A 14937-nucleotide genomic window follows, 5' to 3' on the forward strand; every position below is an offset into this window, starting at 1 on the left:
TCTGAAGCGCATAAACATTGTTCTGACTTTACTACATGGCACCTGTATGATATACGGCAGATGTAGCTTTTGTTTATGTTGAAACTTTGTGTATTCGACTTAAGACTTGTAGGTACCGATCAAGTCAGAAGTCACTGCCTAATCCCATTGGTAACGTTTTTTTTTACAATCTGTGGACATGTTACCAAATCCCCAGGGTACATCGCAATTGCATCCAGACTCACTTTTAACTGATTATAGAATAAAGTCAAGGATATCAGATTACTGCTTGCTATCATTGCTGCCAAATCCTTGTATAGGGAATTCCAGAAGGTTGTAACATTTTTGCCAAATTCAACAATCTTCTCCATACAAGCCTAGAAGCTAGCGAAGATAAACCAAGTTTATAAATAACTATAGCATTCGGAAGACACAATTGATAATGTACAAAGGTCTAAACCATATAAAATGATAGCTTCCACCTTAAGTAGGTAGAATTCAATGAGGGGTAATAAATGGAACTTACAAAGCTTGTATAAAATGATCTTCATCTGGGCTATCAAGGGGAGAATTTTGATGGTAATGGAGGATTCCCATTTCAAGATGGAATTGGTATTATTCAAGTTGTAACATAGATATGTCATACTAGGGGAGCACTGAATTGGAATTTCCATTTGTAGGATAAGGTCTTTCTCTTGTTGTTAAGTACCAGGGTGTTTGATTTTGCAGTATTTGGCATAAGATTGTGTTGTTCACAAAATCCTTCAAAGTAGTACAGTTTTTTTTGTAGACCAAACAGTGCACGGTCAAACAGGATCACATCATCGGCAAATGCGCGAAAATTATTTTGCAGTACACCTAGTTTGACCGGAAAAGTATCGGCATATGCCCAAAATGTGTCAATATCGGCAAAATACAAGTTAAACAATATGGCAGCTAAATTACACCACTGTTTGATACCTATATGCGTGGATATAGGGTCAGTTAATAGCCCAGTTTGATCGATTCTCACTCTGTAATTTGTGCTGTTATCTAATAGTGCAATCATGGCAATGATGTGTGCTGGAATCTGAAAACCTTGCATTTTTTTTTACAAGATTCCCCTAATTACACTATCAAAGGCAGAGGAAAGATTTAGTAAAGCCATAAAGATAGGTCAACTTTTTGATTGATGGGAGGATAACAGAATATGTGATAGTCTCGTGGCATTTAATTGAATACACATTGCCTTCCTGAAACCTGTTTGAAATCACGAAAGAATTTGGTGAGAAGGAATAAATTGGTTCAGGACACTAAGAACTAAGGACGCAAAGACCTTTGCAGCCACATCCAACAAAGCAATGGGTCTGAAGTTACCCAGATTATCTGTAGGTCCCTTTTTGTGAAGTGGAATGATTATGGCTGTTGCCCAAGAGACTGGAATCATCTTTGCGTGAAATATGTGGTCATAACGGTGCTTCATAAATCTAGCCCAAAATTTTGGGTCATCCTTTAGAACACATGGTGGAATGCTGTCAGGACCTGCCACCTTTGAAAATTTAAAATTCTTAACAACTGCCATAATGTCTTCAACCCCCCATGGACAACACACAGGAATACATACAGATAGAGTTTTGTCTCACTAGAAGTGAATCTCTGTGGCAAGGAATAGTTGTATTTGAAATAGTTTGTCCAAGTCTGCCCACTAACTGCAGTTTGAAACACAACAGGTGTTTTCGCTAATGTACGGGAGATATTGTGTGAGGAGATAAGAATAATTCCTAATGAGTCCTGACCCAAGGAGTATGGAAAAGGTTGTTTTACACTCCAGTAGGAGTCTCTAGGATACGTATAAACAGGTTTATATAAGAAGATGTGCTAAACTCTTTAATCAGAGCATCGATTAGAGGCGAGGTGAATAACGGCTGATCACTATGTTTTAAATGTGAGAAGTTGACAAGTCTGTTTGTGTATTTGTGTGAAGGAAAGGTATCAAAGTTAATAAGTTATATTATCTATCTAGGGAAGTGGTTGGTACCATTCTAGGAGTAGATAGAGAATATTGAAGAAACAGAGGTTTTGAGCAGCGATTGTTGGAGCACGTTCATATTTATTGGTTTTGGTTAAGATATTTTTGTAAAAAGTCTGGCAAGCATTGACAGTCAATTGAGACTCATCACAATCGGAGATGTCACTCCTCTGATGCATTTATGTAAAACATTTCCAAAGCACATGCCCAAGCTCAAACAGTATAGTGCGGAATGGGTGAAAGGCACAGCAGATAAGATGTTCATGCCATAGCCACAAGGGTGATGGCTGTCAAAAGCGTGTAGCAACACATGACCACATACTTGCACACTGCATAGAAGGGGAAGAAATTGGAGAAAAGGGTAACTATTTTAGAGCTTTGGATGACGTACCAACAAGAGAGGGAAGATACGCCACCTGAGGAGTGGATGCTTAGTCAGAAGAAGGAGGAAGGTGTTGAGCATTCAGCTCCCCTTGCCTCGCCTGAAGTTAAAGGCGTTGATAGAGAAGATCAAGGGTTGTATCCATTGAGGGAACAGAAAGCGGCGGCTGGATATAGTAACCTGATATACGAACCACCCGTTTAAATCAGTGATGATAGTCCAGAAGAGAGTAAGAGAAAAGAGAAGATCTTTAAGATCAAACAAGATAAAGAAGAGAAAAGTGAGTGATTGAATATATCGACAGAACTAGAACGAGAGATCAAGAGATGGAAAGGAGAAAAAGATAAAGCTGATGTGATATAACACTCATGCAGAATGAATGGATGGGAGGACATATATTACTTAAGCTAGATGGGAAGAATATCGAGGAAGGAGAGGATAAAGATGAACAGGATAGAATAGATAGGGAACTGGAATTTTGTTTTAAGGAAGACAAACATAAAAGAAAATACAAAGAAAGGCGAGAACAGATGTATCAGGATGAGCAACAAAAGAAAGAAGAGAGGGCAGAAGAACAAAGACAATACAACAACAGGAACAGGGCAATAGAAGATAGGCACAGATGAGAAAAAAGGAGAGAAGAGGAGGAAGTGCAGAAATTAAGGGACAAAAGAATACAAAGGCGAAGAGAAGAGGAAGAAAGGAGAGCAGGAGTGGGGAGAGAAGAGATAAGACAAGAGGAGGAGAGAATTAGAAGCGAGACGCAAAAGCGAAGAGTATTAGATGAATAATTAGAACGTGAGCTTGATATTTATTGCATTAAAAACGAACTAATTGAAACACGCCTAACAATACAATGCAACAGAATTGAAGAGTTCCTTAACTTAAATGGAGCAACGACAGGGGCATCTAGAGTAACACTAGATGAAGCAAATTTTGACATAGGAAGTATCAGAGACAGGATTGATAAGGCCTGTCAGGCATTAAAAGGAGGTAGTAAATTGGGAAGCTAAGGGAAGGGGGAGCAATACTTTGTATTTCAATTACAAAGCAAAGAAGGCAATCTGTTTCTCTTTGAACATAGAGCCCTGTCCTTAAGTAAGCTGAACCTAGACCAGTGTGAAGGAGAGGGTAGTCATACTTCTTGGGGACCAGGCATGTCAGACCAGGAGAGAGAATCCTGCCATGGGGAAGAGAGATGAGGCGTATGTGCCCCCGAAGGAAGCCTGCAGACAGATAAGGAAGTAAGAGGGTTAGATCTGGAACAACCTAAGGACAGGATGCCAGATCCCATATCATATGCAGAATGTCCCTGATGATGATTACATCATGAGAAGGAAGAATAACTGCCATATGTGAGCAAGTTAAGATCCTTACGAGCAACGAGACGATTGGGAACGATCGTCCCAGCCATGGATAGGCAGACAATGGGAGCGGATTGTGAGTTAGGATTCACTCAGTTTCCCTTATTAGAAAAAGTGGGAGCAAGACCACATTATATTCCTTGACTGCAGATGGACAAGGATAATTTAAGATTTATACTCCTGAGTTTGACATCGCGTGCATGAAAATGGATATATGAATTGGAGAAAATGACAAGAGGAAACATGTCGGCTATAGGGGACATTAAGGGTCTCTTGGCAGCCATTATTGGAGAGAGAGCTGATGACATTGTAAGAGAGCAGGCTATTCAAATTTGACATCACAGAACACAGCGCACGATGGAGCACTGTTTAACAATTGCAGAGCAGGCATGTGGAGGGCTCACAGGGTACTTTATCCTGGTACATCAGATATGGGTGCAATCATGATACGTAAAATGAAAAAAAGATGAAGACCCTAGTGCTTACATTCCGAATATTCAAGAGCATTGGACTCTTGAAAGGAAAGAGCCATGGGAAAAAACAGTGGCATTATTTTACCACATTTTATGTCAAGGATTGCCCGAGCCAGTTCAGAGGCAGATGAAGAAATTACTGAGGATGGAAGCCAAACCATGGGCTGAGATACAGTTGACAATAGTGCATCACTGTTGGCTATTACAGGAGAAAAACACAAAGACAGATGAGGCTAGGAAAGCTGAGGAAGACAAATTAGTGTAGATGGAATTATCAAAGTATGCGATAGAAGGGGCGGTATTGACAAGCGGAGAAGGGCTGGGGATATAGCAAACAATGGGAATATAACAGGTGAATAATCAGCACCCTATGGACCAAGGGAATGGGTTCATGCCACGAGGCAGGGGTATGAGATATAAAAATCAAGGTGGGTTTCAAAATGTGCAAAATGAGAATCAGAATGTGCAAGGAGGATTCAGCCAAGGTGGACTGGTCAGATGGTAACCCCTTGTATGTTGGACGTATGGAATGGTAAGGCACATTGAATACTTATGTGGGAGCCAAGGGAAAGTACAGAATGGACAATTCACAAGAGGGGGGATAGTTTATCCTCCACCATATAGTACATAAACTAGGGAAGGGTTTGCCGAAGATCAGACAGTCTATCAGACACAAGCACCATGAATTCAACAGGCACAGCAACCAGAGCAAGTACAAATGAAACACGGGACAATTACTGACACCTAGAATAGGAGGTGCTACTGTAGTAGGAGGGAATCTCTTCAAAGGTACAGGGGTGTGTATATACCAACAATAGGATAACTCACAGGGTGACTTGATGTGTTCAGTATTTTCTGTGACACCAGACCCCAAAGAGGAACCGAGGGTCGATGTGACAGTAGGAGGCAAATCGTTTTCTTATTTAGTAGACACTGAGGCTACATGTTCATGAATAAAAGAGTGAAAATACCCAATGTCGGGAATCGCCAAGAATGCTCAAGGGTTCTCTGGAGCTACAAGTCAATTTCTTTTACTGATGAATTACCAGTCTCTATAGGAGAGTGTGCCATGTCTTTTCCATTGTTGTATTCACGACAGGCACCATTTAACATTTTGGGAAGAGATTTGATGACAAAACTTAACATGACATTTTCATTTACTGATGAAGGGATAGTGTGTTCCACTCCAGGAACATGGGCAAATTTCTAATGGCATTCATAGGGAAAATGGCTCCACCAGACATTCCAATTGAGCCAGAGGTGTTCCTTTATGGGGTGAGCATTCTATTAACATGGCTTCCTGGTATAGTGGGGAAGACTGTGAGAATACCTGACACATTCTTGTTCATACCACAGATACCTATGGACGCAGAAGGGGGACAGACTATCCCTATCGAGTTTGAAGCAGCCATAGTACGAAGGGAAATGGCAATGCTCGAAGGAATAGATGACGAGGGCAGACCATGGAGGACAGTGATAGCTCTCGAAAAAGTGTATATGCTGACTGACATTACTGACGATGACATGTTTAGAGATGATCCAACAGATGATGAAGTAGTGTTTTAAATGAGCATTACTTACTGGATAAGGATAGAGGAAAGGGAAGTTCCACAGAGAATGGTGATAATGGGCAGCGTCAAGCATTTCTTGAAGAAGACTTGGAGAAAGTGTGAAGCATTCTATGGACTACAGGCTCTTATGACGTAGGACTGCTAAAGGGGACAGGGGAAGTCAAACAAAGCTGAAACCAGGAGCATGTTTACCTCAACCAAAACAGTACCCCATGTCTGGAGAGGCTAATGAGGGTATATTTAAGACCATTTCAGCACTGTTGGAACAAGGCATTCTGGTACCATGAGAATCATTGTGTATTACTGCAGTGTATCCTCTGAAAAAAATCAAAATATATGAGACCGATTAACCAGTTTGTAGGGGCAGAGTTTTCTTTAGTTCCTAATCCGGTGACAATACTACGTAGTAATCCGGTGGCAGCACAGTATTTTATGGCGATTGATCTGAAAAATGCATTTTTCTCAATCCTGTTGCATAAAGACTCACAAGACTTGACTTCATTTACGTTTTGCCTGACTCGTCTGAAACACACAAAGCTGCCCAAAGCGTACTATGAGTCTCCATCGATCTTTAATAAGGTCCTCCAGATGGACCTAGGCAATATCAATTTGAAAAGTGCGGTGATACTATACGTAGATGACAGTTTAATTTTTAGCACTACAAAAGATGAGTGCAGACAAGATATGATTTAGTTGATAAATATCCTAGCAGATAAGGGATATGCAGTAGACAAAGAGAAGCTAGAGTATTGCCAAGAAGAGGTGTTATACATAGAACAGTTGATTTCACATAAGGGGAAAAAATGTGACACCTAAAAGAGCTGAGACTATTATGAAAACTGAAAAACTGCATACGGTAAAACAGATGCGACAGTTTTTGGGACTATGCATTTGTGTTAGGGCCTGGGTGTTTGATTACAGTTCATACACAAGACCCTTTCTATAAGCTTTAAAAAAGACATGAGTGGATAAAAGTACAATAGAATGGACTGAGGAGATGGAGGAGGGATGTCAAGAGTTGAAGAAAGCAATTTGAACAGCTCCTGTTTCAGGAATTCCCTATTATGCTGAGGAATTCTATTTATTCTCGCACACAAATGGGACAGTCATGACTGGAGTTCTTACACAGAGGACCACATTGGGGAATAAGTCTCTAGCGTATTCTAGTGGGATTTTAGACCCAGTATGGAATTACACTTTCCCTAGCCAACAGTCATTGCCAGACACTGTGTTCGCAATTGGTAAGTTTACAAGCATTGTAATGGGCTGCTCTGTGACACTTTTTGTGGAACATGCTTTTTTGCCATTTTAGAGAAACCTAAGGGTACATTGACATGTCAGATGTAAAATAGTGAATCCAGCCACATTTGTAGCTGAGCCAGTGGCAGAGAATTATCTTGTGCATGATCATGAGAATTATGCTGAATTATATGATGATATACCGCACGTAAAGGAGAACACATTGTCAGGAGGGGAAATTCTCTTTATTGATGGTTCTTTGATAATTCATCAAACTAGTGGGTAGCGACATTCTGGCACAGCTGTAGTAACACATAGAGCAAATGGCAGCAGAATTGGTAGAGTTCATTGTTGCACTTGAGAAACATGAACGGCAGGAAGTGACGGTGTACAGTGACTCTGCCTATGTGACATCAACCATACACGCAGGGCTAGCGCACTGCAAAAGGAGAGGCTACCTCGGTGCGGATGGCACTCCAGTTCAGCACGCCTCTTTATTGAACAAGCTGATTAAGGCACTTCAACTCCCAGTAGTCACAGCAGTTGTTAAATGCACATCTTACACTAAACACACAGACTTTATTTCTTGCAGAAATGAAGCCACAGATGTATAAGCCAAGAGGGTTGCATATTCTCCAGCTATTTCAGGTTTTGATACTCCAAATGTTAAAGAAAAGGTAGTCACAGTTATGGTTATACAAGAAAGGTTTAATAAACTACTGATGACCCAATTATTGAAGATTCAAGGAAGTGCAACACAGGAAGAGCAGGAATAATGGACACAAAGGGGTGTTTTTTATCCCCCTCCGAAGCATTATTGCAAGATAGAACTGGAAATCCAGTGAGGCCAGTAGCATTATTAGAGGTAGCCCTTGAGCAGCTGCACTACCCTGCACATGTAACTAGGGAAAGTCTTACTGCAACAATTGCGGAATACTGGTTTATTCCAAATCTTTTAGAACACGTTGCACTTTATGTAGTTAACTGTATCGTATGTCAAAATTTTACCTCTGGGCATTCACTGTGAATGGAGGAGGTATTCCTTGACCGAATGGTCCTTTTCAGCATTTACATATTGACTATGTTGGTATGCTGCAGTTATGTAGTGGATACAGGTATCTGATAGTGGTGGTATATCCCTTTTTCAGGTTGATTGAGGCAGGTCCATGTACACACCCTGATGCCACTTGTGCTGCAAAGTTTCAAGCGTGCAAAGTCTTTCCAAGATGGGGTGTGTGTGAAGTGCTGAGATCAAATAATGGGCCACATTTTGTCAATGAAGTATTTGAACAGATAGGGCTTTAATCAAGCATTAAGCATAAGTTGTCTTCTGCTTATCACCCACAAGTGAACAGAATATGTGAGAGACTCAAAGGCCTCCTTAAAGAAAGGATTTCCAAACACAAATTGACATTTAAAAAGGATGGCTATACTGCCTGACCTTAGCTCTGTATGCCCCAAGGAATCAGCCTGGGTTGGACCACCACTTCACACCCCATGAACTAGTGACCGGGAGGTGGATGCAATCGCCTCTTACACCTCCATCGAGGAGTAGAAGTGATGCCCAGAGTACAGACATTTCTTTAGGAAATGAGTTACTTGATTATTTAACATGTATGACTGTTAGTATCTCTCTCATTTCAGATCAACTCAAGCACCAGGGGGATCAGTCTCTGAACACAGATGAAAATCATTCAGCAACTGAATCTTTTGAAATATTGTGAGCACCCCAACTATTTGCTGGCAATTGTATCCTAATTAGAAACTTTATCAGGAAGTGGCATGAACCATGCTTTAATTGCCCTTTCATTGTTGAAAATGTCACTCCCTTGCCAGCAAAAATCCAAGCCAGATGTGCATGGATTCATCTAAACGACATGAAGCTGTACACCGGTGAGGCCGAACCTCCCCCAACCGATCCAGATGAAAGACAATAAGAAGAATTTCAGCGTGTACAGACTAGATCGATGACAAAGAAGAAGGACGATAAATCAACTAGCTGATTAAAAATGCAGATTTACATTTGACTGTGACTCCACTAGGCCACTCCTTATAGATATTATAGCAGGTGTGCAGATCTTTGCCAGCAGTCACAGGAATTCTGAAAATGAACTTTAGAAAAACATTGATGTATCTCAAATATGCCTAATCTAGAATTTGAATTCGACAACTGGAAGCACAAGAAATAACCCAACTTGTTTCTCACTGAGTATCTATTTGGCTAGCTCTATGATCTTCACAGACAGGGATGCACATCGTCTTGTGCTTGCTGTTTTTGTGTTCATTCTTCAAGCTTATCCTGCTCTTGTCAGAAGAAACGTTGATATTTGTACTTTTTTACAGGATCCTAAAAATGGGCCAGTTACTGGAAGACTACTAATTGCGATTATTGAAGAAGTGTTATATCTTCAGGAGTAAAGTGTTTCTTTTTCCTTAAAGTACAAATGAGGAATAACGAGGCTAACATGGTTTTGGAGAATGAGCAAGCCCAAGAAATTCCAGCCCTTTCTGCAAATATAGCAAGCATTTCGTAGTAGGTGTTGCTTACTTTATCTCAAAACCTTTCAAACAGAAATACAACAACAAAAAAGGCTCTTTTCAGAGCCACCACTTTCTCCCACAAAAGAGTGCAATGGTTTAGATGCTGCCAACCCCCACATTTTTTAGATGTCCGCGGACTACCCCGATGTCCGCAGACTTTGCAGGGTGCGCAGGGGCTTGCACCATTTTTTTGATACTTTTATTTTTCAACTGACATTTTTGTGCTTTGTAAATTCTTTTGGCTTTTTTGACATGACACAGAAGGGAGGGATGGGAAAGGAGGGTAGGGAAAGGGCACCAACCACTGGGACAATGGGGCAGGTGGAGAAAGAAAAATGTTGGGTGGGTCTCACATAGGTAGGGGCAGTCTTTCTCATGCTCCCGGACCATAGCCTCGAAAGAACCTTGAAATTGTTCCACCCTGCAGAGTACTGCGTCACAGTACACACAAAGTACAGTGACCTTCGAAAGGCAAGGGTCCACTATGTTCTGTATGGCCTATGAGGCATGTTCAGGGATCCGCTGCCCCACAGGAGTGTCTCTTGTAGTGACAGGATCAGATGCAGAGGATGTGATAGAGAAACTCAACCTACTACCGCCTTCGAAGGGGACGACCCTCAAACGTCTGCCTTGTGGTTCGACCTCAGGTGTCACCACATGGTGGTGGTCCCGTAGCTGTACAGCCCAGGCTTGCCGCACTGAGTACCATCAGTGAAGCGAACCATGGCCACACGTGCCTTGTGTACCCCCCAATGGTGGTAAAGAGCCTCCACACCCAAGACTCACACTGGCAGCTGGTAGTAGGGACTTCCACTACCTCATCCTCATCATTTTCTTGATCCCCTCTGCATCACCACGCCTGTTCCCCTCTCCAGGCCTCCCAGAAGGTGGTGGTGGTGGTGATGGGGCTGGTGGCTGTGCTGATGCACAGGCAGCTGCAGCAGAAGCTGCAATGGATGCCATTGTTAAGCAAATCAGCAAATTAGCAAACCAACAAAACAGCAATCTGTAGCAGTGCTCTGTCCTAGTCAGCCGAAAACACAATGAGGAGCAGTAGTGGGGTGTGACCTTTTATAGGAGTGCAGGGGAGCACTCCATGGACAGTTGTCCACTCCGCAGACACTTCAAGCCTCAGGTTGGGCTAAAAAAGTTATGAAAAGTCTCTAAATCGATCAGGACATGGTCTAGGATCTCTGCAAGGGTGATGTTTCAGCTTAAAACACCTTGGATTGGTCAAAAATGCTCAGATGCTGAGCGATGGTGCGGTCACAAGGTGATGTCACACACGTTTGCAGATGGGACGGTTGTCTGCAGAGCACCTTTTGTGTGAGATGCGATGTGCGTATATGCCTAGGTGTCTGTAGCACGGGTCGGGATCTCCAAAGTAATTAAAAGTGCGACACAACTTTACAGACATATGCTGACAGGCGCAGTGTTTGGAGAGCACAAGGGATCCGATGAGCATGCATTCAGGTTTCCGTAGGGCAGGAGCCGGATCCCTGAACTAATTAAAAGTGCGACACAACTTTACAGACATCTGAGGACAGGTGTTCGGAGCAACCATTACTCGTGCCACCACCATGCACTGCTAAGACTAACACCCATGACATCAAAGATGACATCACAAATGTAATTGATGACATCACATATGGCATCACATGTCTGAACCCTTTTTTTTTGTTCACTGAACTACCTAGGCCATGTGGTTTTGTTCGCTGACAGTCAGAAACTGAAAATTCAAAAGGCACTATATTTGTAGACGTTACCCTTCTCATATGTTCTTGCAGTGCTTTCCTTAGGGTTCAATCACATCTTGTGATGCATATACATAGGGGAAGAAGCAGGCCTGAAACACACATTGCAATGGAATGCACCAAGCACAAACCATAACTGTACACTTCATATAATCTCCCCAGTACACCCCTGGATACAGATTAAAGTGCAGCTGCTTACTAGACAACACATTAAATATTAAATGCATTGCATTTTTCTTTCTTTTATTAACTTTCAATACATAAACATGTGTTGTGAAACAGAAGCCCTTTTCTTTCTCACAGAAATGGCAAGCACACTGGAATGTTTGGAAGAGAACATCCCAAGGGATGAAATGAGCGACAATAACATCTCCGATGGTATGCAATAGATATTTTACTGTCAACAAATAATATACTTTGTACACACCATACTAAAATAATTATTTCTATTTCTCTTACAGTACATAGTGTTCACGACAAAAGCACACCCCAGGTGCATCCTTTTCAGTCCGCACAAACAGAAAAAGAATTTGCATGCCCAAATGTAAATAGTGAAATCAAAAGCTTGTCAACAAAATTGGATACACTAACTAATAATGTGAATTAACTCATACAAAGCTTGAACAACGACCTGATTAAAAAATGTCTTTTCACTGCCCCACTTGCACCTGTACCCCTTGTTCCCGCCAGTCATCCCCAGCCAATTCTGAACATTATACGCAATGACGATTTGATGAAACCTCAATTCCTTCCTCCCCTCATGATTATTGCACAGAAATGCCTAATTTTCCCATTTATGTTTCCCATTCTGCAACCCCATCCCTTTCGTAAATAAACATATTTAATGTACTACACATATTTTCTGTATTGTTGTGTGGTATTCCCTTGTGTCTTGAAAGTCCCATTAAAAGTCTGCCGAAACATTCGGACTCAAAATAGAGGTGCCCCCAAACAGGTGTAATGTCCGGACATATCCGTGTCCACATGACGCACTTCTAATTAGACCATGACCACCGTCGTGCTAAAATTTCCTGCCCAAAGGGTGTTCGGGGACAGAGGTCAGGGCCGTGGATGTCCGGGGACATCGTCATGTGACCGCGTCAATGCAGCGTTATGGCGTGGGCAGTTTACAAGTGCTTTTCCAGCCAATGTACGGTGTTTTCAAGCAGAAATGTTACCCTTTGATCAGCTTGCAGGCCCATTCCACGTTCATCTGGCAGCTTTTCACAACTTTCCAACTCCTATTTCCAACATGATAGTCCCCGAACCACATGCCTGTCCATGGACAGTTCTTCTAAAGGGCCCCACCCATTACTTTTCCTCATTCTCAATCTGGCTGTCCAGCAGAGAGCATCTGGTAAACACCTGCTTTCAATTCTCTGAAAACCTGCTTCAATGGAATCTCCTATGGCCAATTTTGCTTCTCAACCACCATCACCTCAACAACCTGGAGAGCCTGAAGAGGGGAACAGGCGTGGTGATACAGAGGAAGATCAAGAAGAAGAAGAGGATGAAGTGGAGGAAGAACCTGTCACCAGTACTCAGAGTCCTGGTAGCGACAATTTTTCACTGTTAGGCAGAATTATATGCAGTACCCTTTGGGAACACCACACAGAATTAGGACAAGTGACAGTACAAATTCACCTTTGGTACAAGCCTGTTCTACACAGTAAGGTGGTAGCGATGGCTGAGCAGCCAGACTTATCTCAAGAGTAAGTGAGCAGTATCAATAGTTACACAAAGGACAGCAATTACTATGATTCAAATAAACACTGACTCAGGTTTCTGAGTAAAATAATATACATTTATTTACACATCAGTTGTAAAACATTTCACTAAAGTAAAGCAGTTGAAAAATCACACTCTTAATACACTAGACCCCACCCAATAGATTCTGGACAAGTTAGGCACAAAATGAAGTGTGAGCAAAATGGCACTCCAGTAATTCAAAAAGGGAGGGAAAGACAAAGTTATCAAAAACAATGTAGCAGCACCAAAAAGTAATAGGCAGGGCAATCTAGAAAAAGGGACTACAGTGAGGAAATCCCCCTGTTCGCAATGTCCGCAACAAGAATGGATATGTCAGTAGAACACTTATCCCATCCCCCTCTCTGCAATGTTATGATGCACATTTATTTTATTCAGGGTGTTCAACACTGTCCGTAGAACATCTACGCACATGCGCACCACACCCATGGGTACTATGAATATCACGCCTGTCCGTAACTGTCGGTCGCACATGTGTCGCACTTTTAATTAGTTTGGGGACTAGAACACTGTCTGTAGAACACCTGCACACATGTGCACAACTGATCATGCACATTTGGAACATGTCCATGACATCATCATGTGACCACACCCACGCTGAGCGTGTGTCCTTATTTGAGGACACTGTCCGGGCCCCCAAACATTTTAAAAGTGCTTTTTTGGACAATCCAAGGTATTTTACAGTAAAAGGTCACCATTGCACATGTCCCACACAATGTCCCTGGCGATCTATGTACTTTTTGGAACTTTTTGAGCCTTTTTTGGTGTCCGATCTGTCCGCGGACAGCGCGTCTGTCCACGAAGCGTACACCAGCACCCCTATAATGGCACTCCAGTAATTCAAAAAGGGAGGGAAAGACAAAGTTATCAAAAACAATGTAGCAGCACCAAAAAGTAATAGGCAGGGCAATCTAGAAAAAGGGACTACAGTGAGGAAATCCCCCTGTTCGCAATGTCCGCAACAAGAATGGATATGTCAGTAGAAAGTAGAACACTTATCCCATCCCCCTCTCTGCAATGTTATGATGCACATTTATTTTATTCAGGGTGTTCAACACTGTCCGTAGAACATCTACGCACATGCGCACCACACCCATGGGTCCTATGAACATCACGCCTGTCCGTAACTGTCGGTCGCACATGTGTCGCACTTTTAATTAGTTTGGGGACTAGAACACTGTCTGTAGAACACCTGCACACATGTGCACAACTGATCATGCACATTTGGAACATGTCCATGACATCATCATGTGACCACACCCACGCTGAGCGTGTGTCCTTATTTGAGGACACTGTCCGGGCCCCCAAACATTTTAAAAGTGCTTTTTTGGACAATTCAAGGTATTTTACAGTAAAAGGTCACCATTGCACATGTCCCACACAATGTCCCTGGCGATCTATGTACTTTTTGGAACTTTTTGAGCCTTTTTTGGTGTCCGATCTGTCCGCGGACAGCGCGGCTGTCCACGAAGCGTACACCAGCACCCCTATAAAAGGCCACACCCTAGAATTGCTCCTCATTGTGCTTCTGGCTACCTGACAGAGCATTGCTTCTGACCTGCATTCACTGGATTGCTGCTAACTTCTGCCTGCTGTCCTACAGATGGCAACCATGGCTGCTTTGGCTTCATCACCACCTCCAAACCCTCCACCACCACCACCTCCCCAAGGACGTGCAGAGGGGAACAGGCTTGAGGATGCAGAGGAGACGGATAAAGAGGATGAAGAGGATGAGGTAGTGGAAGTCCCTACTACCAGCACTCGCCGTGAGTCTTGGGTGTGGCAGTTATTTACCACTCTTGATGGAGTGCCAAAAGCTCATGCGATTAAGGTGATCTACAATCAGTGGCGCATGGTAC

Source organism: Ambystoma mexicanum, chromosome 6q (assembly GCF_040938575.1).
Source record: "Ambystoma mexicanum isolate Mex_15411 chromosome 6q, UKY_AmexF1_1, whole genome shotgun sequence".
Taxonomy (NCBI): Eukaryota; Metazoa; Chordata; class Amphibia; order Caudata; family Ambystomatidae; genus Ambystoma; species Ambystoma mexicanum.